Source organism: Pleurodeles waltl, chromosome 9 (assembly GCF_031143425.1).
Source record: "Pleurodeles waltl isolate 20211129_DDA chromosome 9, aPleWal1.hap1.20221129, whole genome shotgun sequence".
Classification (NCBI taxonomy): Eukaryota; Metazoa; Chordata; class Amphibia; order Caudata; family Salamandridae; genus Pleurodeles; species Pleurodeles waltl.
The window spans coordinates 65,476,796-65,504,517 of record NC_090448.1 but is presented as its reverse complement, the minus strand read 5'-3'; the positions used below and the strand labels follow the sequence as shown (position 1 = coordinate 65,504,517).

The window sequence follows — 27,722 nt, the reverse complement described above, 5'->3', positions numbered from 1 at the left end:
GAACCTATGCTAAAGGGACACTATATAAAGAGCCAGATTTCTACACATGGTTTCTGGTATTGTTTGTGCCTGGAAAACAAGCGTAGGCCAGAACAGCTACTACAATGCCACCAAGTGTCGGCCCCACCTTCACAGGCTTCGTGACGTCCCATTGCTCCGCCCACGACCGCCATTTTTCGATCCACCCTCTTTTACAGTCTTGGACTGCGCAAGCGCCATGGCGATGGAAACAGGCCGGGGGCGCATGCGTGTCGGACGTGAGGCCCTCCAAGCGATCTCCTTACCCAACCCTATTGGAAATGGCACCTCCCATCGGGCATGCGCGAGCGAAGCTCTGCCGTTGAGGCCTTCGCTCCATTGAGAGGAACGAGGAGGAAAAAAAGGGAGGCGGTGCCTCGCGAGAAAAAAAGCCCTCCCTGCGGGCCCCTCCCCCGCCTGCTGTCAGTGTGGACTCGGCCAAGAGGGTTCTGCGGGTGTGGCGGCTTTACTGGAAGGAGGCAGCAGTAGGGGTATGTGTTTTTAGCATTACCCCCCCCCCCCAACCTCCCACTTAGTACCGCCCAGATTTACCTGGCTGGAGTTAACGGCCATGTCCGTGACGGGGAAGGGCGAGTGGGCCATGCATTACCCTTGTGTATGTAAAGAACGAGGGGGGGATACATTTCCCGATGGGAGCGAAACTGGTAGTGTGCAGCAGACAGTGAATTGCGAACTATTAGACTCGAGAGAGCTCTGGGCCTGCGACACCACCCAACCCCCCTGTGTCTAGGCCGTTCTCTGGTGCCCTGTGAAAGAGGGGTGATTGTTTGGACTCGCAGTTTCGTGTGGAGTCAGGGGTTTACAGGAATGGTTAAGAAGCAGCGAGGAATGCTCTGTGGGCGGAGGTTGAGTTGGCGAGGATCACAAGCGGGACAGATTTGGGGAACACAGTAAAAGGTTCAGGGTGGCACTTGGATATGTGACGGTTACAGTGCAAATAGGGAAGAGGAGTTGGAGGTATCACTGAATTGGTCTGTTAAGGTGCTGATGATGTGGCCCTTCGGAACAATGTGGGTTGATTTATGTTGTGGGAGGGGCGGGTTTGTGAAGGAAAATGTACAGTTGCCTTTAGATAGTGGAGGTCCATGTGCATGAAGCGGTAGATAACATGTAGAATGCGGAGATCTCAAGCTCGCATATTATGCCAATTACTTTTTCTGATCGCTTTTTCTTGCATTCTGGTGCTTCGTCCTGCATTTAGGCAATAGTGCATGTTTGCTTAAAGAGTACAATGCGGGTACTACGATGGAGTCAGGTCTACGTGTACCGCACCTACCATGGGGCGACTTTAGCTCTTGCGTTAAGGTTCAGCGAAAGGACGTTGACTGTTGCTAAGCGGTTGTGTGATGATCATTCTTGAGCCCCCTTTACCCTCATTATGGCAGATGCATAATTAGTCTCTTGGGCAAGTTTGTCAGTTATATTGCAAGCCCAGTTTGCCTAATGGTGTTGCGTTTGTTCACTTCTGACAATTCGTTTTGGGTTGCCCAGTTTGTCTTTTGTATGCAGCTGCATAATTATTAGTATTATGGAGTAATCATAACTATGCACCTTTATTTCCCTTCTGTTTTAACACTGGGCATTGTTGTAGGCTGTGCAGTATTGCTCTGAAAGTTAACCTTAAATAAAATACGAGTCACACACAATAAGCCCACTGTAAACATAAGCGTTCGCCCGATGTGACATTCTATGGCTAACGTAAGTTTATATCTAGACTTATCCGTATTTAATTTGTTGACACCTGAAGTCTCGATAGGCTCTTTGCCTCTGACATTTCGGAATATGCGTTCCCTTACAATGCTGGTGTTCATTTATGGGCCTCTTTAACTGCTACCGGTAATTAGCTTGCTATCCCAGCAATGCATTTTCAGTGCTGTGCACGTGGGGACAGCATCGGATTTTGAAGGCTTCAGAGGAATGACTTCGAGATCCCTTAAGCCGTCGCTTAAACGAGGGCATGCCCCCAGAAAGATACAGCGGTTGTGGGAAGTCGGAGGAAACTGTTGTTTCCCGAGCAGTGCTGCTTTAAAAATACTTAAAAGTTTTTAGGAATCGGAGCAGAGTTTGCGCCACATAATCTATGCTTGTGTCTGGATGGGTTATATGGGGTTGGCTTTGTATTGCAAGGCATATATTAGTAGACTTAATGTTGACATGAAATGTGATGCAAACTGTAGTCCGCTAAAAATAAACGAAAATACCAGCACAGATTTAGATATGGTAAAGTCCCAAATACAGCTGTTTCATTGGCAGCAGGGCAAACATTCAAATGCAGTATCTGTGCTGCATATTAGGCATGGTATTTTATTGCCAGTGATAAGTGATTGGTTAAAGAATGAGAGGGTGGGAGGCAGGTGGACTGTTATCTGACGTGCGCCATTCGTTTTCGCTCCATTGTTGCGTCTTTGTGAGCTCCAATCAAGGTGACCCAGAAATCATAAAATGTGTTTATTTTTATCTTTATGTTTTATTTTGATTTTCACGGGCTACTGTATGAATGTACAAAATACCAGTTTGTTAACATCATACTATCTTTAAAAGTGTCATAGTTCATAGTGAAATCTTAAAAATGTGGCTTTCAACTACTCCCTGACCTGAGATAACTTTCAAAGGCGGAGGCGCTTTAATATTGTGCATTCCATTAGAGGCCAGATTTTTGCTCTGACAGTATTTAAAAAAATATGCTCCAGGGAAAAAAATGATGCATTGTGTAGTTTTTGGTTGGCTCTGTTATGGCATGTTTTGGGAACTAACGCTGTAATTTCATGGTAGTTGTGTGATATGTTCATTTTAGATAGCGAAATAGTTGGCTTCCCAGTCGTGGGATAACTGAAAATGTTTTAAGAACTAAATGGCAGTTGCAGTGCATATTTTGTTAGAATAGATTTCGGGCAGTTTGAATGGCTTGTGATCCGGATTGGCTTTGCTGCATAACATTTCTGCTTTTGACCTATTTATGCACATCATATATGAGCTGTTCACTTATAGTAGGCTTAGGCAGAGTTCGTGTAGTTCTGCTATGCGAAACTTCGTGAAGTGCCAAACAAACTCCACAGCGCTTCTTGGGGTTCAGTGAGCGGTGGAGTTTGGGTAAGGCATTCTGTTTGCACTGATTTTCAGTGCAGGGGCGTCTCCCGTGCTGTAAAATTAGTGCGAATGGCGTCACGGGGAGCCACTGAGGGCCCTAACTTATTTTTGCCGCTCAAGTAGATTTTCTGCTCGAGCAGTTGAGGCCTACTGTGACCGATTGCGGTCAGAAATCTCGCTCATGCTCGCCAACTTAGCTATTTCCCTTGCTCACCTACTTAATGTATGTGAGCAAGAGAAAAAACTCTGCTCCATGTCACTTCGCTGAGTTTTTCCACAAACTCCGCCGGCGCAGCGAAATTCTTCACCCACCCCTACATTATAGGGTAGGTTGTGTGGGATTTCTTAGTTCTGTCGTCATTTTGTGGGTATGCTAGGCTCTGCATATCGTCTGCGCCTTTCAAAGCTGTAGTTCTTGATGTTGTCTCAGTATATACCAGTAGAAGCTCACCTATACTCGGGTGCAGCAGAATAATTCACATTTGATACATATATCTTAAAACACAAGAAAAGCTTATGTTAATGTTGGTTGTATCTTCAGGCGGCATAAACCACACTATCATGGGATTTCCTTCACTCTTGTTGCAAACTCACTGGAATATATCATGTTTCCCACCTCTCTAGACATTGCTTCAGACATCTTAATGATTGTGTTGCATTACATTACTTTTATTTCGGTTGTGCTTCAATTTGTATTGCAGAATTTTTCAAGTGCAACAGTACACCACCCTACAAATTCTGCTGGTTGCTGATGGATCTTCTTTTTCATCGCCAACCACTTTGTCAGAGATGGTGCTAAAATATACTTGGGGGGGGCTCCAAGACTATATAAGATCCATAGATATTTGTCTATATTCTGTAGTGACACAGTTGCGTACTTATTCTGAGAAGAGTTGCGGCAACATAGGAACCTCTTATTTTATTGTAGTTAGGACCTTTTAGGATGACTATTTTGTTTGCTGACTGAAACTTAGAGTGTGTGTGTGTGTGTGTGTAGATATATTCATGACTTTATGCCTGGTGGTTGCTTTGTGGTAAAGCCTATAATGACTACTGTAGTTCTGAGCTGGTTATGGTGAATAACCGATGATGAAAGTTTACTGGGAGAAGTTATGACTGGTGCCAGAGGTGTGATCTGTTTAGTATGAAAAGTTATGACAATGACTGTAGGGCTGAGTTGTGTGAAAACCTGTAAAGATACATTAGTTCACAGAATCTCAGAGATTTCTGTACTGTAGCAAAAATGTTGGAGTTGATTGCCCCTGCTGACAAACACTGGGGATAGTTTTGCGCTGATAATTTTCTTAGGCTCCCTTAAACTTAAGAGGGTTGTATTTTGTTTGCCTACTGCTATTTTTGTATATATTTGTAATTTTATGACTGAATGGCCAAAGATTGACTTGTGGGATGGCTTTCCAATGGAAATGGCTTGAGCAAGTAATGTTGACAATCTAATGATAATGGTTGTCAGCCTTATTGGTTCACTGGGAACAGCTGTATTCATGCCATAGGTATAATAATTTTATTATGAAAAGTTATAACCAAGGCAGTAGGCCTGACCTACTTATTATGAAAATCATACGATAAAGTCAGTAGACCGTGATGATTGATTGTTATTAAATCCTTTTAAAGCTCATAGATGGTTATTTTGCACTTTTGTCAAAGGTGTTAAATTGAAATGTAGAATGTTTTCTTGGTACTATTTTAAGTAAAGGTAATGACTGAGTTGCTTTCACACAGATTCAAACAATTGATTAGAATGGCTAATTAATCAATCCTACAATTATACTAGCAACACCCTTGTTATCATGAAAAGATAAGTACAGATCAGCAGATATAATTCCCAGTAGAGAAGACTAATCCTGTCAGACTTCTGCAATGATCAAATGAGACTTTGAAAAGGCTGACAATAAGAGCTATTTACAGGTGCCTTTGTTAGGTGAAGGACTATATCTGTGCCAAAGCCTAAGAGAACTCAACTCTGCATTTTTAGATTTATAGATTTGATTGTGGGAATGGCCTCTTTATTTTCTGCCCTAAGAAAGACTGTTGTAAGATCAATTCACATAGTTGTCTCAATTTCTGACCTACTAACAGCAAACAATGAAGCTTTTCTCCCTTTGTGCCAAAAATCTTTTTTTATAGTAACTGGGGTTCAACCTTGTGTTTTAGTCAAACTTAGAGCGTTTTTTTGTATTTTTTGATAAGCATTTTACTTGCTGGCTGACCTCCCTTTGAATAACTTTTTTGTCAATTAAAACTGGATTTATCACAGTATCATGAGCAGCAGCTATTGTGCAAAATATCATTTTCCATTGTTGCTTGCTTTTAACCAACAATACATTAGAAACTTTTAATTTGCACATTTCTTTCTGTTATAAGTCTGCCTTTGTCGTCCTCCCTTATCACTTCCTGTGTCAGTTGTTCATGACTTCTTAACACATGTAGTGAAGACAGTGAGAAAAATGCTTACAAACCTTTTAAAAAAAATAAGGTAAACTTAAATGACCTTGTTAATTACTTTATAGTCAAGATATATAATAATGTTTAACATGATGTGTTCTTAGATGGCATCAGTCAAGACTAGCATGTTACTTTAAAAGTACACACGCATTGTTTTTTCAGCCTTCTGCTATGATTGCAGATTTATATAAGGACACCTCTTGAATTTCTATACCTTTTGTGGACATTCAAAGCAGTTTTGGGTAAGCTGGATAAATCAGGAAGCCAAAGAAAATAAGATTTTCAGACCTATGTGTTTAAAGGAAAACAGCTGGAGAAGAGTGTTTTGTATATAAGTTAATCTGATAGTGTCCACCTGTTACCTTTCTTGCTAGTTCAGCGATGGTAGTCTTCCCGGGGTCCTTGATTATGCATTCATTTATTGCATTTACCTTTAGCTGTCACGGTTGAGCTGCCTGAACTTTAGTATTTCATTCTTTTAGTACTGTAAACACTGGTCTATTCTGGGTGACTTTGGCAAACTCCCATGGCCTTTGTTAAAATGAGAATTATCAACTGCTCCGAAGGTCAGTTGAATACCACATGCCATGCCCAGGAGATTCTGGCCACAACATGGAGCATGAGGTGAGAATTGGTTAGATTATTTAACAATGATATAACAAACAAAGCCCTTAAAACAGAATTACTGCAGCTGCAAAACATAAGTTTCAGCCATGAAAGAACTTAAGACACTGAATGGCGGAAGGGGTTATTAATTTGTGGTTCCTGTAGGAAAGTACCATCTTGCCTGGCATGTTACCCCCATATTTCACTGTATATATGTTGTTTTAGTCTATGTGTCACTGGGACCCTGCCAGGCAGGGCCCCAGTGCTCATAAATATGTGCCCTGTATGTGTTCCCTCTGTGATGCCTAACTGTCTCACTGAGGCTCTGCTAACCAGAACCTCAGTGGTTATGCTCTCTCTGCTTTCTAAATTGTCACTAACAGGCTAGTGACTAAATTTACCAATTCACATTGGCATACTGGGACACCCATATAATTCCCTAGTATATGGTACTGAGGTACCCAGGGTATTGGGGTTCCAGGAGATCCCTATGGGCTGCAGCATTTCTTTTTCCACCCATAGGGAGCTCTGACAATTCTTACACATGCCTGCCAGTGCAGCCTGAGTGAAATAACGTCCACGTTATTTCACAGCCATTTACCACTGCACTTAAGTAACTTATAAGTCACCTATATGTCTGACCTTCACCTGGTGAAGGTTGGGTGCAAAGTTACTTAGTGTGTGGGCACCCTGGCACTAGCCAAGGTGCCCCCACATCGTTCAGGGCAAATTCCCCAGACTTTGTGAGTGCGGGGACACCATTACACGCGTGCACTGTACATAGGTCACTACCTATGTACAGCGTCACAATGGTAACTCCGAACATGGCCTGTAACATGTCTAAGATCATGGAATTGTCACCCCAATGCCATTCTGGCATTGGGGGGGGACAATTCCATGATCCCCTGGGTCTCTAGCACAGAACCCGGGTACTGCCAAACTGCCTTTCCGGGGTCTCCACTGCAGCTGCTGCTGCTGCCAACCCCTCAGACAGGTTTCTGCCCTCCTGGGGTCCAGGCAGCCCTGGCCCAGGAAGGCAGAACAAAGGACTTCCTCTGAGAGAGGGTGTAATACCCTCTCCCTTTGGAAATAGGTGTGAAGGCTGGGGAGGAGTAGCCCCCCCCCAGCCTCTGGAAATGCTTTGATGGGCACAGATGGTGCCCATCTCTGCATAAGCCAGTCTACACCGGTTCAGGGATCCCCCAGCCCTACTCTGGCACGAAACTGGACAAAGGAAAGGGGAGTGACCATTCCCCTGACCTGCACCTCCCAGGGTAGGCGCCCAGAGCTCCTCCAGTGTGTCCCAGACCTCTGCCATCTTGGAAACAGAGGTGTTTGTGGCACACTGGACTGCTTTGAGTGGCCAGTGCCAGCAGGTGACGTCAGAGGCTCCTTCTGATAGGCTCTTACCTCTCTTGGTAGCCAATCCTCCTTCCTATGTAGCCAAACCTCCTTTTCTGGCTATTTCGGGTCTCTGCTTTGGGGATCTCACCAGATAACGAATGCAAGAGCTCATCAGAGTTCCTCTGCATCTCCCTCTTCACCTTCTGCGAAAGGATCAACCGCTGACTGCTCAGGACGCCTGCAAAACCGCAACAAAGTAGCAAGACGACTACTAGCAACCTTGTATCGCTTCATCCTGCCGGCGTTCTCGACTGTTTCCAGGTGGTGCATGCTCTGGGGGTAGCCTGCCTCCTCCCTGCACCAGGAGCTCTGAAGAAATGTCCTGTCGACGGAATCTTCCCCCTGCAACCGCAGGCAACAAAAGACTGCATCACCGGTCCTGTGGGTCCCCTCTCAGCAGGACGAGCGTGGTCCCTGGAACTCAGCAACTCTGTCCAAGTGACTCCCACAGTCCATGACTCTTCAGTCCAAATTTGGTGGAGGTAAGTCCTTGCCTCCCCACGCTAGACTGCATTGCTGGTTACCGCATGATTTGCAGCTTCTCCGGCTCCTGTGCACTCTTCCAGGATTTCCTTCGTGCACAGCCAAGCCTGGGTCCCCGACACACTAACCTGCAGTGCACAACCTTCTGAGTTGTCCTCCGGCGTCGTGGGACTCCCTTTTGTGACTTCGGGTGGACTCCGGTTCACTTTTCTTCTAAGTGCCTGTTCAGGTACTTCTGCGGGTGCTGCCTGCTTCTGTGAGGGCTCTCTGACTTGCTGGGCGCCCCCTCTGTCTCCCCATCCAAGTGGCAACATTCTGGTCCCTCCAGGGCCACAGCAGCATCCAAAAACCCTAACTGCGACCCTTGCAGCTAGCAAGGTTGTTTGCTGTCTTTCTGCGGGGGAACACCTCTGCAAGCTTCTTCACAACGTGGGACATCCATCCTCCAAAGGGGAAGTTCCTAGTCCTCTTCGTTCTTGCAGAACACCAAGCTTCTTCCAACAGGTGGCAGCTTCCTTGCACCCTCAGCTGGCATTTCTTGAGCTCCTGCCCACTCTCAACACTATCGCGACTCTTGGACTTGGGCCCCTTGTCTTACAGGTACTCGGGTCCGGAAATCCACTGTTGTTGCATTGCTGGTGTTTATTCTTCCTGCAGAATCCCCCTATCACGACTTCTGTGCTCTCTGGGGGTAGTAGGTGCACTTTACACCTACCTTTCAGGGTCTTGGGGTGGGCTATTTTTCTAACCCTCACTGTTTTCTTACAGTCCCAGCGACCCTCTACAAGGTCACATAGGTTTGGGGTCCATTCGTGGTTCGCATTCCACTTTTGGAGTATATGGTTTCTGTTGCCTCTATACCTATGTGCTCCTATTGCAATCTACTGTAACTTTACATTGCTTGCATTACTTCCTTTTGCTATTATCTGCATAATTTTGGTTTGTGTACATATATCTTGTGTATATAACATATCCTCATACTGAGGGTATTCACTGAGATACTTTTGGCATATTGTCATAAAAATAAAGTACCTTTATTTTTAGTATATCTGTGTATTGTGTTTTCTTATGATATTGTGCATATGACACCAGTGGTATAGTAGGAGCTTTACATGTTTCCTAGGTCAGCCTAAGCAGCTTTGCCATAGCTACCTTCTATCCGCCTAAGCTGCTATAAACACCTCTTCTACACTCATAAGGGATAACTGGACCTGGCACAAGGTGTAAGTACCTCTGGTACCCACTACAAGCCAGGCCAGCCTCCTACAGTTCCCATTAACCTTGTGTGGGGACCCAGAGATGGCGTAGACAGAGCACGTTTTGGTGAATGTTTTGAAGGCGGTCCAGTTGTCCTAAGACCACCACAGGCTGAGTTATGAGCACAACTGATTTGTAGAAGTAATGCCCTGCAAAGCATTATAGGGCTAGTTTCCGTCCCATGAATATTTTATGTTGATATTTTGACTTTAATGCTTACAACAGCCCCTAGAGGACACCACAATAGAAAATAGCTTTTGTAAGAGACATGGTCATGTAACCAAATAGTTAGCCCCTTAAGGGCATAACCACATGAAAAGAAAATGGCAGAAAGTAATGCAGTGTAACCATATATTTAGCCTCTAGAGGGCGTAGTGCCTTACACATTTTCAGGCCTGCTGCAATACTAAGGCCCTTAGAACACAAACTGCGCCCAGCTATAAAACAAAAAATCCAGCCATAAGAGAGATGACAAAGGCATTGAACAGTGCAGGGTTGTGGAATTTATTAAAATATCTACTTGTCCACGGGACAGGTTGCTTCTCAAATCTACTTGTCCTGTAAAAAGATCTACTTGTCCCTTCGGTGCCATGTAGTGTGGCTCCAAATTATGGCAGCAATCTCATTATGTAAGAGCTCTGATAATAGCCTCTCTGATTATGCCAGGGCTACTACCATAGTAGGGCTTGAATACTTGCAGTTTCAATCCCTACTGTAGCAATTTCCTTATTTTTCCACCTTTCTGCAGATCTGCATACTGGAGCTGGAGGAAGCAGTAAGCAATAGTTCCAGGGCTGGAATGCCTTTGAGTCTGCAAACCTACTAACCTGCATGTTTTAAAGATTTTCACCAGCTTCTCTCTAATATTTTCCCATAATAAGAAAGGTTGGACATTTACTCCTGACAATGGCAGAATTAGAACTTCTTCCAGGGTTGGGAAGAAAGTGGCTGGAGGGAAAATGAACTTGCAAATGCTCAATAGATTTTCACATGAGCAAATCTACACATGAGTATTTACCCATGCTAAAATACAGTTCACAAATATTTTATAGGGGTACGACATATACCATGGGTGCACTTTTGTGACTTTATTTAAGAATTTGGGGCCACATGTAGGTAGGTTCAGATTTGCGACCCGCAAATTGCGAGTCTCAGATCCGAATGTAGGATGGTGTCCCTGACACCATCTGTGATTCGCAAGGGCTTCGCAAATGCACACCTCATGAATAATCATGAGGTGGGTCGCAATTTGCGACCCCCTTGCGAATGGCGGCCTCATAGGGATGGGGGCCTGCTGGAGACAGCAGACCACCATGTCTGTGACTGCTTTTCAATAAAGCATTTTATTTTTATTTTTTGTAATGCAGACCGTTTTCCTTAAAGGAAAATGAGATGCATTACAAAAACGAAAAATGAAACGTTTTCGTTTCATTTTTTCAGAGCAGGCAGTGGTCCACAGGACCACTGCCTGCTCTAAAAAAATGTTTACAGTGACATTCACAATGGGGAAGGGGTCCCTTTTGTGAAAGTGTTAGCACCCATTTGAAATGGGTGCAAACTGCGATTGGTTTGCGCCCGCGTTTGCAAAACAATCCTACATTGCACTGCGAGTCGCAATTAGGAAGGGAACACCCCTTCCTAATTGCGAGTCACAAACCTGTTTTGCGATTCGGTAACCAGGTCACCGAATCGCAAAACTGGGTTTGTGCATCGCAATGTGCTTTTTGCACGTCGCAAACAGCGAAAGTCACTGTTTGCGACATGCAAAAAGCTACCTACATGTGGGTCTTGGTCCCTAATTAGGTCTGGTGTTAACAAAGACATTTTGTTTTTATTAAACTTCTATTTCTGATGGATACAACTACCTGTGGATTCCTCACCTAATGAATACTCCCATGGCGCCAGCATTCGACGGAAATCTTCTTACTAGTCTCTGCACGTCAACGAGGACGTCACTCTAGCCCACGCGACGCAGTCTGACGTCATACAGGCAATAAGAGGTCCTCGCCGACGTGCCGATGACAGTTCCCTTTTTTCCGTGCATTCGAAACGGTTATCTTCGAGGGAGCTACTGTTACCTTCGTGGTTACAGTGTATTGTCTGCTGCGTAGTCTTCTCTGCGGTAATAATGTCTCAGAGGAAGTTGGGTTTCAAGCCCTGTCGAGAGTGTGGGGGCAAGATGTCAGTTACAGATCCTCACTCCGACTGTCTATGGTGTTTGAGCTCCGACCACGACGTCTCGACTTGCGATTCATGTCAACACATGAATCCGAAGGCCCTCAAAGAGCGTGAGGCCAAGTTATTCATGGCAAAGTCAAAGAAGAAGGAGAAACATCATAAGAAGTCTTCTTCGCCAAGGTCTCACCAGCGTCATCGAGACTCCCGGCGCCGTAGAGACTCACGACGTCATTCCAGCAAGGAGTCTCATTCGAGGTCACCTTCGGCTCGGCGTCGGAGGACTTGGGAGGTCAGCCCCACGGTCACGCCGCATCCATCGACGCCGTTGCCCTCTCCGGCGTCACCGACTTCGCCTGGTCAGGCGTCGGTGATTGAGGTGGTGCAGCCTCTTGTGTTTTCTCCGGCGTCGCAGACGTCGAGGTCGGGGTCGCCCTCGATCCAGGCACCCCAGTATCCGGCTTTTCCCACTCGTGGAGCCGATAGTACCGCGTTTCTTAATGCGATGTATACCATCTTTCAGCAGATGGCTCCAGGAGCTGCTCCGGCTGGTCCTTCGGGGCCCTTGGCCTTTTCGTTGGGTGATCCTGCGCCTCTTCGGCCGGCACCCTTTATGCCCTTTCTCCCTTTTGGGAATGTGGGCTCGGCGCCGGTGCCGGCGTCGGTGGCTGCTCCGGTGGCTTCGGATGTTTCGGCCCCGGAGGTTGCCCTTCCGTCGAAGTCAGGATTTTGCCCTGTGACTCCGGTTGGTCCATCGGCTCCAAGACCTCGTCCTCCGGCTCCTACCTCGGCGCCGAAGCTGCCTGTGGTGCCGGACGCGGCGTCAGATGCTTCTGGAGATCGGCGCCGTTCTTCGACGTCGGCGGAGGCCATGTCGACTCCGCGTATCGAGGAGAGACTTCATTCGAGGAGGCGTGCTCTCCGTCTTTTAGAAGAGCAGGAGTACCAGCGAGTCTTAGAGGAGGGAGAGATTGAGGACTCTGGAGACGGACTACATGGTCTGGATACAGCCAGTGGGCTGGACACTTCCCCTGAGTGGGATCTTTCATCTCCAGGGGAATATACGGAGGAGGCTGCTTCCTTTCATGCTGTGGTGAGGAAGGCAGCGAGCTTTTTGGACTTGCCTTTGCCGGTGGCAGAGGCGAAGCAGAATTTGCTGACAGAGGTATTGCATCCGGCCTCTGCTGCAGCTGAGCCTCTCTTGCCATTTAATGAGGCTTTGCTGGATCCGGTGTTGGAGGTGTGGAAGAAGCCGGTGTCTTCCTCGGCCGTTCATAGGGCTGTGGCCAGGAGGTATCGAGCTGCACCATCTGACCCTGGCTTTCTCTCTAGACACCCTACGCCGGAGAGCTTGGTGGTGCAAGCCTCCTGTTCCTCAAAGTCCGCGCCTGGTTCCTTCCCGACGGTGCCTGGAGACAGAGACTCCAAGAAACTGGATGCGCAGTCCAAGAAAATATTTTCGTCATGCAGTTTGGCGTTGAAGGCCACCAACGCAACGTGCATTCTGGGGAGGTACATCCATGCTCTGATGGATGATATTTCGTCTTCATTTACGGAGCTCCCCCAGGGTCTCTTGGATGTGGTCTCGGACACCCAGGCTGCCGCGACCCAGATTATCCAGTCTGGGCTGGACACGACCGACTCGGTGGCCAGGGCGATGGGCACGGCTGTGGTGGCAAGAAGACAGGCCTGGCTCTGAAACTCAGGATTTTCTGCGGATGTGCAGTCGACCCTGCTGGACCTCCCGTTTGATGGGGACAGACTGTTTGGAGCCAAGGCAGATTCGGCCTTGGAACGATTTAAGGAGAGCAGAGCCACAGCCAAATCGTTAGGACTGCAAGCTCCTTCTTCCTCTGCCTCTTCTAGATTTTTCAGGAGGTTTCGGGGATTTGGGCGTGGCTCTTCTTCCTCTTCCTTTCGGGGGAGGTTCCAGCAACCCGCCTCTTCCCTCCCCTATAGGTCATTTAGAGGGAGGGAGGGGGAGGGGTGGGGCCCGTACCAGAGGAGCCTCTCAACAGCACTCTGCCTCTTCCTCGTCCTCTGGAGGGGTGCAGCAGGGGAAGCAGCCTTAGGCTTCCACCGTTTCCCACTCACTCCTCTCCTGTAGGGGGAAGATTACAGCATTTTTTCCACAAGTGGAAGTCTATCACCACGGACACTTGGGTTCTCGGCATTGTGGGGAAAGGCTACGCCCTTCCCTTTCGGGAGTTCCCGCCCCTCATCCCGCCCGCCCATCTTATTGTTCAGAAGAACACCTCCTGTTGCTAGAACAGGAGGTTCAAGTCCTCCTTTCAAAGGGCGCGGTAGAGTTGGTCCCAGAGCAGGAAAAGGGTCGAGGTTGTTACTCAAGATACTTCCTGATTCCCAAAAAGGATGGTCAGTTGAGACCAATCCTGGATCTGAGGATCTTGAATTGGTTCCTCAAACAGGAAAAGTTCAAGATGCTGACCCTAGCACAGGTGCTTTTGGCGTTGAACAAGGAAGATTGGATGGTGTCTGTCGACTTGCAGGATGCTTACTTTCATATCCCGATACTCAAGTCGCACAGGAAGTATCTCCGGTTTGTGGTAGGGTCGCAGCACTATCAGTTTGCGGTCCTCCCGTTTGGTCTTACTTCAGCACCTCGAGTCTTCACAAAGGTGATGTCAGTGGTTGCGGCGGAGCTCAGAAGGAAGGGGATAGCAGTATTCCCTTACTTGGACGACTGGTTGATCAAAGCCAAGTCCCCGGAGCTTGTGTCGCATCATCTGCAGTCAACAACCCAGTTGTTGTTCGACCTGGGCTTTTCGGTGAACGTGCCCAAATCTCACCTGGAGCCCTCTCAGCGCCTCCTGTTCATAGGGGCAGTACTGGATACAACATTGAGTCGAGCCTTTCCTCCGCCTCAGCGGATTCAAGATATTCAGGAATTGGTTCCAATGTTTCGAAATGGAGCGGTAGTTCCAGTCCTCAAGGTCCTTCGTCTGCTCGGTCTGTTCGCCTCCTGCATTCTGTTGGTCACGCATGCTCGCTGGCACATGAGGGCTCTTCAGTGGTGCCTCCGAAGGCAGTGGTCTCAACACAAGGGAGATTTAGAAGGTACTGTCAAGATCTCCAGAGATGCTGCTGTGGAATTGAAGTGGTGGATTGCGGGCAACAATCTTTCACAGGGAAAGCCGTTCGCGCAGTCGCCACCAGTGGCCACGGTCATAACGGATGCTTCCACCCTAGGATGGGGAGCTCATCTGGGGGATCTGGAGATCAAAGGGCTTTGGTCTCCAGAGGAACAGGTGTTTCATATCAATCTGTTGGAGTTACGGGCTGTACGTCTGGCTCTCAAGGCCTTCCTCCCATCCCTTCGTGGTCAGTCGGTACAGGTCCTGACGGACAATACTACCACGATGTGGTACATAAACAAACAGGGAGGAGTAGGGTCGTACCTTCTCTGCAGAGAAGCTCTTCGGCTATGGTCCTGGGCAAAGGACCATCAGATTTGCTTGGTGGCAAATCATCTGGCCGGGGTCTTGAATGTACGTGCGGACAGTCTCAGTCGCCAATTCTTGGCAGACCACGAGTGGCGTCTCCATCCAGATCAAGTCTGTTTAATCTTCCAGATGTGGGGGTTTCCTCGGATAGATCTGTTTGCCACTCGGGAGAACGCGCATTGCCCGTTATTCTGCAGCCTCCAGTATCCGATGCAGGGAGCGTTGGGGGACGCGTTTCAGATAACCTGGTGCGACCAGTTGCTTTACGCGTTTCCCCCCCATACCCTTGATTCCTCGAGTGTTGAGGAAAATTCGCCAAGACCGGGCCCAAGTCATCTTAATAGCTCCGGATTGGCCAAGGAGGGTATGGTACTCCGACCTTCTCCAACTCTCACTGTGCCCTCCGCTCCGTCTCCCTCTCAGGGCAGACCGCCTCTCGCAGTCGCAGGGGCAGGTTTTACACCCCAACCTCCAGAGTCTGCACCTACATGCTTGGAGATTGAACGGGGCAACCTGAGTTCCTTCTCTCTCCCGCCTGATGTATTGGATGTTATCTTAGCGGCCAGGCGACACTCCACTAAATCTATCTACGCTAATAGGTGGTCTAAATTTGTTATGTGGTGTGGAGAGAGACAGATTGATCCCTTACATGCTCATCTGTCACATGTTTTGTCTTTTGCACTGTCTCTAGCGCAGAAAGGTTGTGCAGTGGCTACCATTAAGGGTTATTTGTCGGCCTTGTCAGCCTTCATTTGTCTTCCAGACCAGCCATCGTTATTTAAATCCCCTATTGTTCTCAGATTCTTGAAAGGTCTTCTGAATCAATATCCTCCAAAACCATTCGTTATGCCTCAATGGGATTTGTCCTTGGTCCTGACTTTCCTTATGGGGTCCCCTTTTGAGCCTATGCATTCTTGCCCCTTAAGGTATTTGGTTATTAAAACAGTATTCCTGGTAGCTATAACATCTGCAAGGAGAGTGAGTGAGTTGCAGGCCTTATCGGTTAAACCCCCTTATATAACGTTTTATGGGGATAAGGTGGTGTTGAGGACCAAGGCTGCTTTCCTTCCGAAGGTTGTTTCACCCTTCCATTTGGCTCAGACAATCACTTTGTCCACGTTTTATCCTCCGCCTCATCCTTCAAAGGAGGAAGAAAGACTACATCGCCTGGACCCAAAAAGGGCGTTGAGCTTCTATATCGACAGAATGAAGGATATCAGGCTGGAGGATCAGCTGTTGGTCGGATACGTGGGCAAGAGGAGAGGAAAGGCAGTCCACAAGAGAACACTCTCCAGGTGGGTTGTTCTTTGCATTAAAATCTGTTACTCTTTGGCAAAGAAGGATCCGCCTGAGGGCATTAGAGCTCACTCCACCAGAGCTAAGTCGGCCTCTTCGGCCTTGGCCAGGGGTGTTCCTGTGGTCGACATCTGCAAGGCCGCAACTTGGTCGTCCCTTCACACCTTTGTGAAACATTACTGTTTGGACTCTGAGGTCAGAAGGGACGGTCATTTTGCACGGTCAGTGCTGCAGGATTTCTTGGTTTGACCATTTAGGCACCCACCGCCGGGCGTGGTACTGCTTTGGGACTCTATTCATTAGGTGAGGAATCCACAGGTAGTTGTATCCATCAGAAGAACGAGTTACTTACCTTCGGTAACGACTTTTCTGGTGGATACATTAGCTACCTGTGGATTCCTCACGGTCCCACCCGCCTCCCCGTTGCCTTTTTGGTCTCTCCAAGCAATCCTTGAGTGTGCTCCTTTTGGTCTTCAAAGTTGCAATACATTTTGCATATATGATATTTGTATATATGTGTATATTTATATATAAATCTATATATATTGTGTATATATATGATTCGTATGTATAAATATATTTATTTGTTTAAAAAAAAAAAAAAAAAAAGAAGGTTATATTAAATCTACAGCTATTTTATTGCAATGTTGTGTGATTTACAATATTAAGAGATGTTGCTTTGCTCTTTCATTACATTGGGTTATTATTATTCTCATACACGTAAAAAATGTTGGTACTGTCATCGGCACGTCGGCGAGGACCTCTTATTGCCTGTATGACGTCAGACGGCGTTGCGTGGGCTAGAGTGACGTCCTCGTTGACGTGCAGAGACTAGTAAGAAGATTTCCGTCGAATGCTGGCGCCATGGGAGTATTCATTAGGTGAGGAATCCACAGGTAGCTAATGTATCCACCAGAAAAGTCGTTACCGAAGGTAAGTAACTCGTTCTTCTCTCTCTTTCGGCTGGCTTTACTGTGAGTGATCGCATTCTTCTCTTCCACAAGGAGCATATTGGCACACAAAGTAGTTTTGTTCAGTGTCAGGAACTACAGTGGCAATCAGTGACGTAACGAAACTGGAGGGTGCCCCTTTGCAAAGAACATGGAGGAGCCACCTCTCCAGACTCACTCAGGGCAGGTGCTGTGCTGAAGGGGCCCCCTGGAGGGCGGCTGCGGGGCCTTTGTTATGCCACTGGTGGCAACGTGTGCTTTTAGAGTTCAAAAACGTTTTGGGTTTTTTTTGGCCAGCGTTTGTTACAATGTTGAGGGCCTGGTAGCTCCCACAACAATAAAGTGTTACAAAAGCCATGTCAAAACAAGACACGCATTGATGAAACTAAAAGACTTATAAAAATATGTCAGATCAGTTGGCTTTGTCAGTGTTTGTTTATTTTCATGCTTCCCATAATCATGTTGAAAATGGTTACACTGATTTTCCATTAGAAATATTTTTGGGAAATACTAACATGCATCAAAACATTTTACTAAATGACACTTCATTTGCATCTAATCAGAGAGCATTCTGGGAGCATTATACTTGGCCTCATAGCCTAAACTTTTCAAACGTGTATACACGTTTTTTTTTTTTTTTGTACTGGAACCAACGTCATTAGTGAAGTGTGACCTTAAAACATTTATTTACAGCACTCACCCTAATAATGAAGGTTTTCAAATAATGAACCATAAATACAAGTTCGAACAGCATTATCTTTTGGAAACACATTACCTCAACGGCAGAGAGTTCCACTCTCTGTAAACAGGCAGCCAAAGGGTTTGTGCTGCAGAGGGTTGGGCCTACTTGTCCCAAGGACAAAGTAAACATAAAAACTTGTTGCCCTTGACCCCAAACAAGATGTCCCGGGCGTCGGGCAATAGGAATTCCACATCCCTGCAGTGTGAGGGGTTATTATTTTGGGGTCCCCAATAATCCAGTGTGGGGATACAGCCTGAGTTATGGGCAAAATTGTTTTGCAAAAGAATGCTTGCAATGGATTATGGGATGAGTTTTCTGGAGTGCAGTGAATCTTGTAGTATCAGCTCCCCCATTGTCCCGGGAGAGCAATGTTACAGATTTATGTGTTTTTTTTAGTAAAGCATTCATCAATTACAAGTGTGTTTGGGAAAGCTACAGGGTGCAAATGGGAGAGTCTTAAGAAATAATTCTGATTAGGTAACAGTGTGAACAATGTGACCAGTGCTCCAATACTGCTGATGAAGTTTGCGCTGTAAGCGCCATGGTCTCCATGAAGCACTAGGGGGAGAGACAAAAGAACAAAGTAGTCCGCCCACGCTGAAGTACATTGACAGTCGTGCAATAATCTGTGTAACGGGGTCAGTCTGCAAGGCAGTAACAAAGCCACCCTAAGGCGGGACAAATGTAAAGCTTTAACCAATGTCATCAAGGGATTTTTGAAATGCATGCCCATGAACGAGTGAAAGTGAGGGGCATGAGATAAGCGTGCGTAAAAGCCCACAGATGGATAACGGGTCAGAAAGCACTTGTGCACTCATTCTAAAATCTCTCTGGGTGATCTCCAACTTAGCCTGTAGTTCTGCAAATGAAATTATACCAGCGTGGGTAAAAAAAAGAAAAAACTAATCTCTAATTCACCATTCCTTCCAGCCCATCACAATCCAACCCCCGGGAAATATTTGGAAGTGATGGATTTCTTTGTAATGGGGTATAATAATGAAAGCGCCTTAACCCCAGCTATTTACAGAGTGAATTCCAGATTTTTAAAGCTCTCTGTGAGGTTTTAAACCTAACTCTTTTTAAGGTTGCTGGGTTCAACTTGTCGCAAGAAATATCCCCTATCTTCTTTCCTGAGCATTAGCTTGAAGATATGAGGATTTCTGTGCACCCATCCGTTTATCCCTAGGTTCCTGAAGAGTTAACACATATACTGGAGAGCTGCTACACAGTAATAGAGTTTCAGTTCTGGTAAGACCCAACCACCTCTGTCTCTAGGGAGAGTCAGAAATGTAAGTGCCCTCCTGGTTTTCGAATACGCCCAGATGAAACGTATAATCTTGTTGTTCATGGCCTTGAACCAGAAATTGTTAAATTCCAAAGGGATGCCCCTGAACAAATACAACACCTTCAGTAAAAAAAAAAAACATGTTTATAACAATACTACGTCTGGCTAAAGAAAGCTGTAAATTTTCCATCCTGTAGAAATCTCTATCAGCCTTCCAGATAACGGGGGCTAGATTGATATCAACCAGTTGATCCAACTCGGACATCATAGTAACTCCTAAGTACACAGCTCTCTCAACTACCCTATCTTCCCTAAACTGTATTTGGCTGTTGCATACTGTTTGAGTTTTACTTTGATTGGGCCTCCTTTTTCAATTTCCATTAAAGCCATTGCGGGGTAACTATATCCACATCATCTGCATTAGCGAGCACTTTAGTGTCCCACCCATGAAATTGCATCAGTACTTTCAGGGGATTCAGGTCAAGTTTCCCTATCAGGGGATTAATGTAAAGAGTAAAGGAAAACAGGGACACCCCTGCCTGATGCCTCTTTGAATTTGGATTTCCCCTGACTGCCCACCCATTAGTTGCAGTCTGGCGGTCGGTCTTTGATACATTGCTCTTAGTGCCTTTATGAATCCAGATCCTATTTCATACTGACCCAAGACTGTCCACAACTATTTCTAGGAAACCCTATCAAACACCTTCTCCTCATCTAATAATATCAAGGCCATAGGGTTCCTGGACACAGTGGAGGCATCAAAAAGCATAATGACCTCGCATGTATGGTCTGTAGTTCCCTTCCTGGGTATAAACCCATGCTGTCTTGGCGATACTATATTACCGATAATTGAACTCAGGCATGAGGCTACAATTTTAGAATAGATCTTGTGTTACTGTTACTAATTGTTATCGGCCTATATGACCCAGGCTATTGAGTGGTTTACCTTTTTTTTGGGAAAACAATTATGCTTGCTTTTGACCGTGAGTCCAGAGGTGGCTGACCCTTTTTGTATCTGCAAAAGTATATCTAGCAGATCCGTTTCTGATGGATACAACTACCTGTGGATTCCTCACCTAATGAATACTCCCATGGCGCCAGCATTCGCGGAAATCTTCTTACTAGTCTCTGCACGTCGACGAGGACGTCACTCTAGCCCACGCGACGCCGTCTGACGTCATACAGGCAATAAGAGGTCCTCGACGACGTGCCGACTTCAGTTCCCTTTTTTCCGTGCATTCGAAACGGTTATCTTCGAGGGAGCAACTGTTACTTTTGTGGTTACAGTGTATTTTTGCTGCGTAGTCTTTCGCTGTGGTAATAATGTCGCAGAGAAAGTCTGGATTCAAGCCTTGTCGTGAGTGTGGAGGCAAGATGTCAGTGACGGATCCTCATTCCGACTGCCTTTGGTGTTTGAGCTCCGACCACGACGTCTCGACTTGTGATTCATGCCACCACATGAATCCAAAGGCCCTCAAGGAACATGAGGCGAAGCTGTTTATGGCGAAATCGAAGGAGAAGCATCACAAGAAGTCTTCTTCGCCAAGACATCGGCGTCATCGAGACTCCCGGCGCCGTAGAGAATCTCGGCGTCATTCAAAGGAGACTCGTTCCAGGTCTTCGGATCGGTGCCGAAGGACATGGGAGATCAGTCCCACGGTTACGCCGCATCCTTCGACGCCGTTGCCCTCTCCGGCGTCTCCGACTTCACCTGGACAGGCGTCGGTGATTGAGGTATTGGAGCCTCAGGTGTTATCTCCGGCGTCGCAGACGTCGAGGCCGGCGTCGGGGTCGCCTCCGAGACAGGCACCCCAGTATCCGGCTTTTCCCACCCCTGGAGCCGATAGTTCCGCATTCTTGAATGCGATGTATGCCATCTTCCAACAGATGGCTCCAGGGGGTGCTCCGGCTGGGCCTTTGGCCTTTTCATTGGGTGATCCTGCGCCTCTTCGGCCGGCACCCTTTATGCCCTTTCTCCCTTTTGGGAACGTGGGCTCGGCGTCGGCGCCGGTGGCCGCTCCGGTGGCTTCAGAGGGATTGGCCCCGGAGATTTCCATCCCGTCGACGTCGGGATTTCGGCCTGTGACTCCGGTGGGTCCATCTGTTTCGACTGCTCTTTCGTCGGCGCCGAAGTTACCTGTGGCGCCGGACGCGGCGTCGGTGGCTTCTGAAGATCGGCGCCGATCTTCGACTTCGGCGGAGGCATTGTCGACTCCGCGTATTGAACAACGGCTTCATTCGAGGAGACGTGCTCTCCGTGTATTAGAGGAGCAGGAGTACCAACGAGCCCTGGAGGAAGGAGAGCTAGAGGACTCGGGTGATGGGCTGCGTGGTCTGGAGTCGGCCAGTGGGCTGGACACTTCCCCTGAGTGGGATCTTTCGTCCCCGGGAGAATATACTGAGGAGGCTGCTTCCTTTCACGCAGTGGTACGGAAGGCAGCTAGTTTTTTGGACCTGCCTTTGCCGGTGGTGGAGGCTAAACAAAACCTTCTAACAGAGGTGCTACATCCGGCCTCAGCTGCGGCGGAGCCTCTTTTGCCATTTAATGACGCTCTGCTGGATCCGGTGTTAGAGGTGTGGAAGAGGCCGGCATCTTCCCCAGCAGTTCACAGAGCCGTGGCCAGGAGGTATCGGGCGGCTCCAACTGACCCTGGTTTTCTGTCTAGGCACCCTACGCCGGAGAGCTTGGTGGTGCAGGCCTCCTGTTCATCCAAGTCAGAGCCTGGTTCTTTCCCGACGGTGCCTGGGAACAGAGATTCAAAGAAACTGGAGGCGCAGTCCAAGAAGATTTTTTCGTCCTGCAGTCTGGCGTTGAAGGCCACCAACGCAACCTGTATCCTGGGGAGGTATATTCATGCTCTGATGGATGACATTTCCTCATCATTTACAGAGCTTCCCCAGGGTCTTTTGGATGTTGTTTCAAATGCCCAGGCTGCTGCGACCCAGATTATCCAGACTGGACTGGATACGACCGACTCGGTAGCCAGAGCAATGGGCACAACTGTGGTGGCAAGGAGGCAGGCCTGGCTTCGTAACTCGGGCTTTTCTGCGGATGTACAGTCCACATTGTTGGATCTCCCGTTTGATGGGGACAAACTGTTTGGAGCCAAGGCTGATTCGGCCTTGGAACGTTTTAAGGAGAGCAGGGCCACGGCTAAGTCGTTAGGGCTCCAAGCTCCTTCTTCCACGGCCTCTTCCAGATTTTTCAGGAGGTTTCGTGGATTTGGGCGTGGCTCTTCCTCCTCTTCCTTTTGGGGAAGATATCAGCAACCTGCCTCTTCCCATCCCTATAGATCTTTTAGAGGGAGAGGTAGGGTCCGCACCAGAGGAGCCTCTCAGCAGCACTCTGCCTCTTCCTCATCCTCTGGCGGGGTGCAGCAGGGGAAGCAGCCTTAGGCTTCCACCATTTCCCACTCACTCCTCTCCTGTAGGGGGAAGATTACAGCATTTTCTCACCAAATGGAAGACTGTTACAACGGACACTTGGGTTCTCAGTATTGTGGGAAAAGGCTACACCCTTCCCTTTCGGGAGTTCCCGCCCCTCATCCCGCCCCGCCCTTCTTATTGTTCAGAAGAACACCTCCTGTTGCTAGAACAGGAGGTACAAGCCCTCCTTTCAAAGGGCGCGGTGGAGTTGGTCCCAGAGCAGGAAAGGGGTCGAGGATGTTACTCAAGGTATTTCCTGATTCCCAAGAAGGATGGTCGTTTGAGACCAATCCTGGACCTGAGGATCTTGAATTGGTTCCTCAAGCAGGAAAAGTTCAAGATGCTGACCCTAGCACAGGTGCTTTTGGCGTTGAACAAGGAAGACTGGATGGTGTCTGTCGACTTGCAGGATGCTTACTTTCATATCCCGATACTCAAGTCACACAGGAAGTATCTCCGGTTTGTGGTGGGATCGCAGCAGTATCAGTTTGCGGTCCTTCCGTTTGGTCTTACTTCAGCACCTCGAGTCTTCACGAAGGTGATGTCGGTGGTTGCGGCAGAACTCAGAAGGAAGGGGATAGCAGTATTCCCTTACTTGGACGACTGGTTGATCAAAGCCAAGTCCCCGGAGCTTGTGTCGCATCATCTGCAGTCAACAACCCAGTTGTTGTTCGACCTGGGTTTTTCGGTGAACGAGCCCAAATCTCACCTAGAGCCCTCTCAGCGCCTCCTGTTCATAGGGGCAGTACTGGATACAACATTGGGTCGGGCCTTTCCTCCGCCTCAGCGGATTCAAGATATTCAGGATTTGGTTCCAATGTTTCGAAATGCAGCGGTAGTTCCAGTCCTCAAGGTCCTTCGTCTGCTCGGTCTGTTTGCCTCCTGCATTCTGTTGGTCACGCATGCTCGCTGGCACATGAGGGCTCTTCAGTGGTGCCTCCGAAGGCAGTGGTCTCAACACAAAGGGGATCTAGAGAGTACTGTCAAGATCTCCAGAGATGCTGCTGTGGATTTGAAGTGGTGGATTGCAAGCAACAATCTTTCACAAGGAATGCCGTTCCAGCAGTCGCCACCAGTGGCCACAGTCATAACGGATGCTTCCACTCTAGGGTGGGGAGCTCATCTGGGGGATCTGGAGATCAAAGGCCTTTGGTCTCCAGAGGAACAGATGTTTCACATCAATCTGTTAGAGTTACGGGCTGTACGTCTGGCTCTCAAGGCCTTCCTCCCTTCCCTTCGTGGTCAGTCGGTACAGGTCCTAACGGACAATACTACCACGATGTGGTACATAAACAAGCAGGGAGGAGTGGGGTCGTACCTTCTCTGCAGAGAAGCTCTTCGACTATGGTCCTGGGCAAAGGACCATCAGATTTGCTTGATAGCAAACCATCTGGCCGGAGTCTTGAACGTGCGTGCGGACAATCTCAGTCGCCAATTCTCGGCAGACCACGAGTGGCGTCTCCATCCAGATCAAGTCCGTTTAATCTTCCAGAGGTGGGGGTTTCCTCGGGTAGATCTGTTTGCCACTCGAGAGAACGCGCATTGTCCGTTATTCTGCAGCCTCCAGTATCCGATGCAGGGAGCGTTGGGGGACGCGTTTCAAATAACCTGGTGCGGCCAGTTGCTTTACGCGTTTCCTCCCATACCCTTGATTCCTCGAGTATTGAGGAAGATTCGCCAGGACCGGGCTCTAGTCATCCTAATAGCTCCGGATTGGCCAAGGAGGGTATGGTACTCCGACCTTCTCCAACTCTCAATGTGCCCTCCGCTCCGTCTCCCTTTCAGGGCAGACCTCCTCTCGCAGTCGCAGGGGCAGGTTTTACACCCCAACCTCCAGAGTCTGCACCTACATGCCTGGAGATTGAACGCGGCAACCTGAGTTCCTTCTCTCTCCCGCCTGAGGTAGTGGATGTTATATTAGCGGCCAGGCGACACTCCACTAAATCTATCTACGCTAATAGATGGTCTAAATTTGTTGCGTGGTGTGGAGAGAGGCAGATTGATCCTTTGCATGCTCATCTATCGGACGTTTTGTCTTTTGCTCTGTCTCTAGCGCAGAAAGGTTGTGCAGTGGCTACCATTAAGGGTTATTTATCGGCCTTGTCAGCCTTCATATGTCTTCCAGACCAACCATCTTTATTTAAATCCCCTATTGTTATCAGATTCTTGAAAGGTCTTCTAAATAAATATCCTCCAAAGCCATTCGTTATGCCGCAATGGGATTTGTCCTTGGTCCTGACTTTCCTTATGGGGTCTCCTTTTGAACCTATGCATTCTTGCCCCTTAAGTTATTTGGTTTTAAAAACAGTCTTCCTGATAGCTATAACATCAGCAAGGAGAGTGAGTGAGTTGCAGGCCTTATCAGTAAAGCCCCCTTATACAACTTTTTATGGGGATAAGGTGGTGTTGAGGACCAAGGCTGCTTTCCTCCCGAAGGTTGTTTCACCTTTCCATTTGGCTCAGGCAATTACTTTGTCCACGTTCTATCCTCCGCCTCATCCTTCCAAAGAGGAAGAAAGACTGCACCGTCTGGACCCAAAGAGGGCGTTGAGCTTCTTTATTGATAGAACAAAGGATTTCAGGCTGGAGGATCAGCTGTTTATTGGATACGTGGGCAAGAGGAGAGGAAAGGCAGTCCACAAGAGAACACTATCCAGGTGGGTTGTTCTTTGCATTAAAATCTGTTACTCTTTGGCAAAGAAGGATCCTCCTGAGGGCATTAGAGCTCATTCCACCAGAGCTAAGTCGGCCACTTCGGCCTTGGCCAGAGGTGTTCCTGTGGTCGACATCTGCAAGGCCGCAACTTGGTCGTCCCTTCACACTTTTGCAAAACATTACTGTTTGGATTCTGAGGTTAGAAGGGACGGCCATTTTGCACGGTCAGTGCTGCAGGATTTCTTGGTTTGACCATTTAGGCACCCACCGCCGGGCGTGGTACTGCTTTGGGACTCTATTCATTAGGTGAGGAATCCACAGGTAGTTGTATCCATCAGAAGAACGAGTTACTTACCTTCGGTAACGACTTTTCTGGTGGATACATTAGCTACCTGTGGATTCCTCACGGTCCCACCCGCCTCCCCGTTGCCTTTCTGGTCTTACCAAGTAATCCTTGAGTACGCTCCTCTTGGTCTTCGAGGGTGCAATAGATGTTGTATATAATATATTTATATATGTATATATCTTTGTGTATATACTTGATGGGTATATATATTTTAAAAAGAGAGTTTTATATATATATATATATATATATATATATATATATATATATATATATATAAAAGATTTACAGTTATTCATGCAATGTTGTGTATTTTTACAATGTTATGGGATGTTGCCTTGCTCTTTCATTGCATTGCCTGGTTGTTCTCATGCACGTAAAAAATGATTGGTACTAACGTCGGCACGTCGTCGAGGACCTCTTATTGCCTGTATGACGTCAGACGGCGTCGCGTGGGCTAGAGTGACGTCCTCGTCGACGTGCAGAGACTAGTAAGAAGATTTCCGTCGAATGCTGGCGCCATGGGAGTATTCATTAGGTGAGGAATCCACAGGTAGCTAATGTATCCACCAGAAAAGTCGTTACCGAAGGTAAGTAACTCGTTCTTTTAGGTGTGATAGGAAAAACCCTGTAAAACTCTAGACAAATCTTATCCCCCTCCTACCACTTTCCCTGAGGGGAGATTCTTAATGGCAGATTGTACTTCCTCGATCGAGAGGGGGTCCTCCAGTAGATCCTGTTCTTCTGCTAAGCCTCCAAAAGGGGACTGACTCAAAAGGCGTATCACATCACCTTCTAGGTTATCATCTCCTTTTCTGCCTTACAAAGTTTGTCATAAAATCCCCCAATTACTACCTGAAATCCATATGGGTTGAAGCCCAGGGCTCCGGTAGCAACTCTTATTTCCCTTGTTATAAGACTATGCATTTTTTTCTCCAAAATGTGCACGACCACTTTGCTATATTGATAACATTCCCTTTTTCACATCGTATATTTTTCTGCAGCTATCTTTCCCAATATATTGTGACCTTGGCTAATGCCACTTACACTGCTCCACCACCCCCTCCCCCCTATTATGTCCCTCATCAACCGCTAAAACTAGCTGGGCTTCAGCTTCATCCAAGTCCCTATATAGATCTCTGAGCCACCACTTCATCTTCTTTTGGTGTTTTAGGCCAAAACTGAGTCTCCCCTCGAACTTCAGCCTTAAAGGCGACCCACACTGCCTCAGCCCATGCTATCCCTCAATTAAACTCAAGCAAATCTGAGATAAAGTCCTTCATATGCTGAATGTAATGTTCATCCGCGATCAGAGTGCGATTAAAGTCCAGTGCCTAACCATAGATCTGAAACCCATTCCGGCTAACTCCAGGACCAACGTGTTGTGGTCAGACATGATCCTAGGAAATTAAAAATTTTTAGACCCTTGTAAAAGACTTTATAAAACAAACATCCGAATGGGCATGTGACCTGTGTGGTGCAGAAAAATAGGTGTATCCCGGATGTGGAGCTTTAAGCTTATATCAAGCGTCAGCCAGCCCACGGTTGTTCTCCAGATAGACCAGCGACTTCAGAGCTTTTGGCTTCCACCCTCAATATCCAGTGGACTTCCCCTCTAGCCAGTCCACATATTACAATCTGAGTCTTTCCGTAATCGCCCATCTTCCAAGCCTATCTGCCATTGTGCGATTTAAACTACAGATATTTCCCCGAGCCATAATGGCAACCCCTCTGGTCCTCACCCCCTGCGTTGTATACCCAACAAGTTTAAAGCCAATAGCTTCAAGCTGTTTTTTTCATTAATATTCTCCTGTAGGCAGAGTATATTCTCCTGCAGTATTTTTGCAGATCTTGAACCACCTTTCTCCTTTTACAATTGTCCTTCAGCCCTCAACGATTAACTGTTCCCATCTATATCTTACTAATACTTCTTATTCCAGAAGAGAAACAGATGTACTGAGGCCCTTGGGTTAGCTTGTAACCTTATTTTCCCACTATTACCTACAAAAAACAATCTGTGCTAAAACCTCTCCTCTTGTATTGCCCC

The 27,722-nt window shown here is 47.4% G+C and overlaps 1 protein-coding gene across 2 annotated transcripts in view; it reads left to right on the top strand.

Moving 5' to 3' along the window:
- Positions 1–339: 339 nt before the first annotated feature.
- Positions 340–27,722, top strand: part of RBSN (rabenosyn, RAB effector) — a 307,004-nt gene continuing 279,621 nt past the window's right edge. The window contains exon 1 of one of the 2 annotated variants that reach the window (XM_069206303.1): positions 340–509. The gene's annotated coding sequence lies outside the window, so the exon portion shown is untranslated. The remainder of the gene's footprint in view (positions 510–27,722) is intronic. The other variant, XM_069206304.1, reaches the window with a different exon arrangement.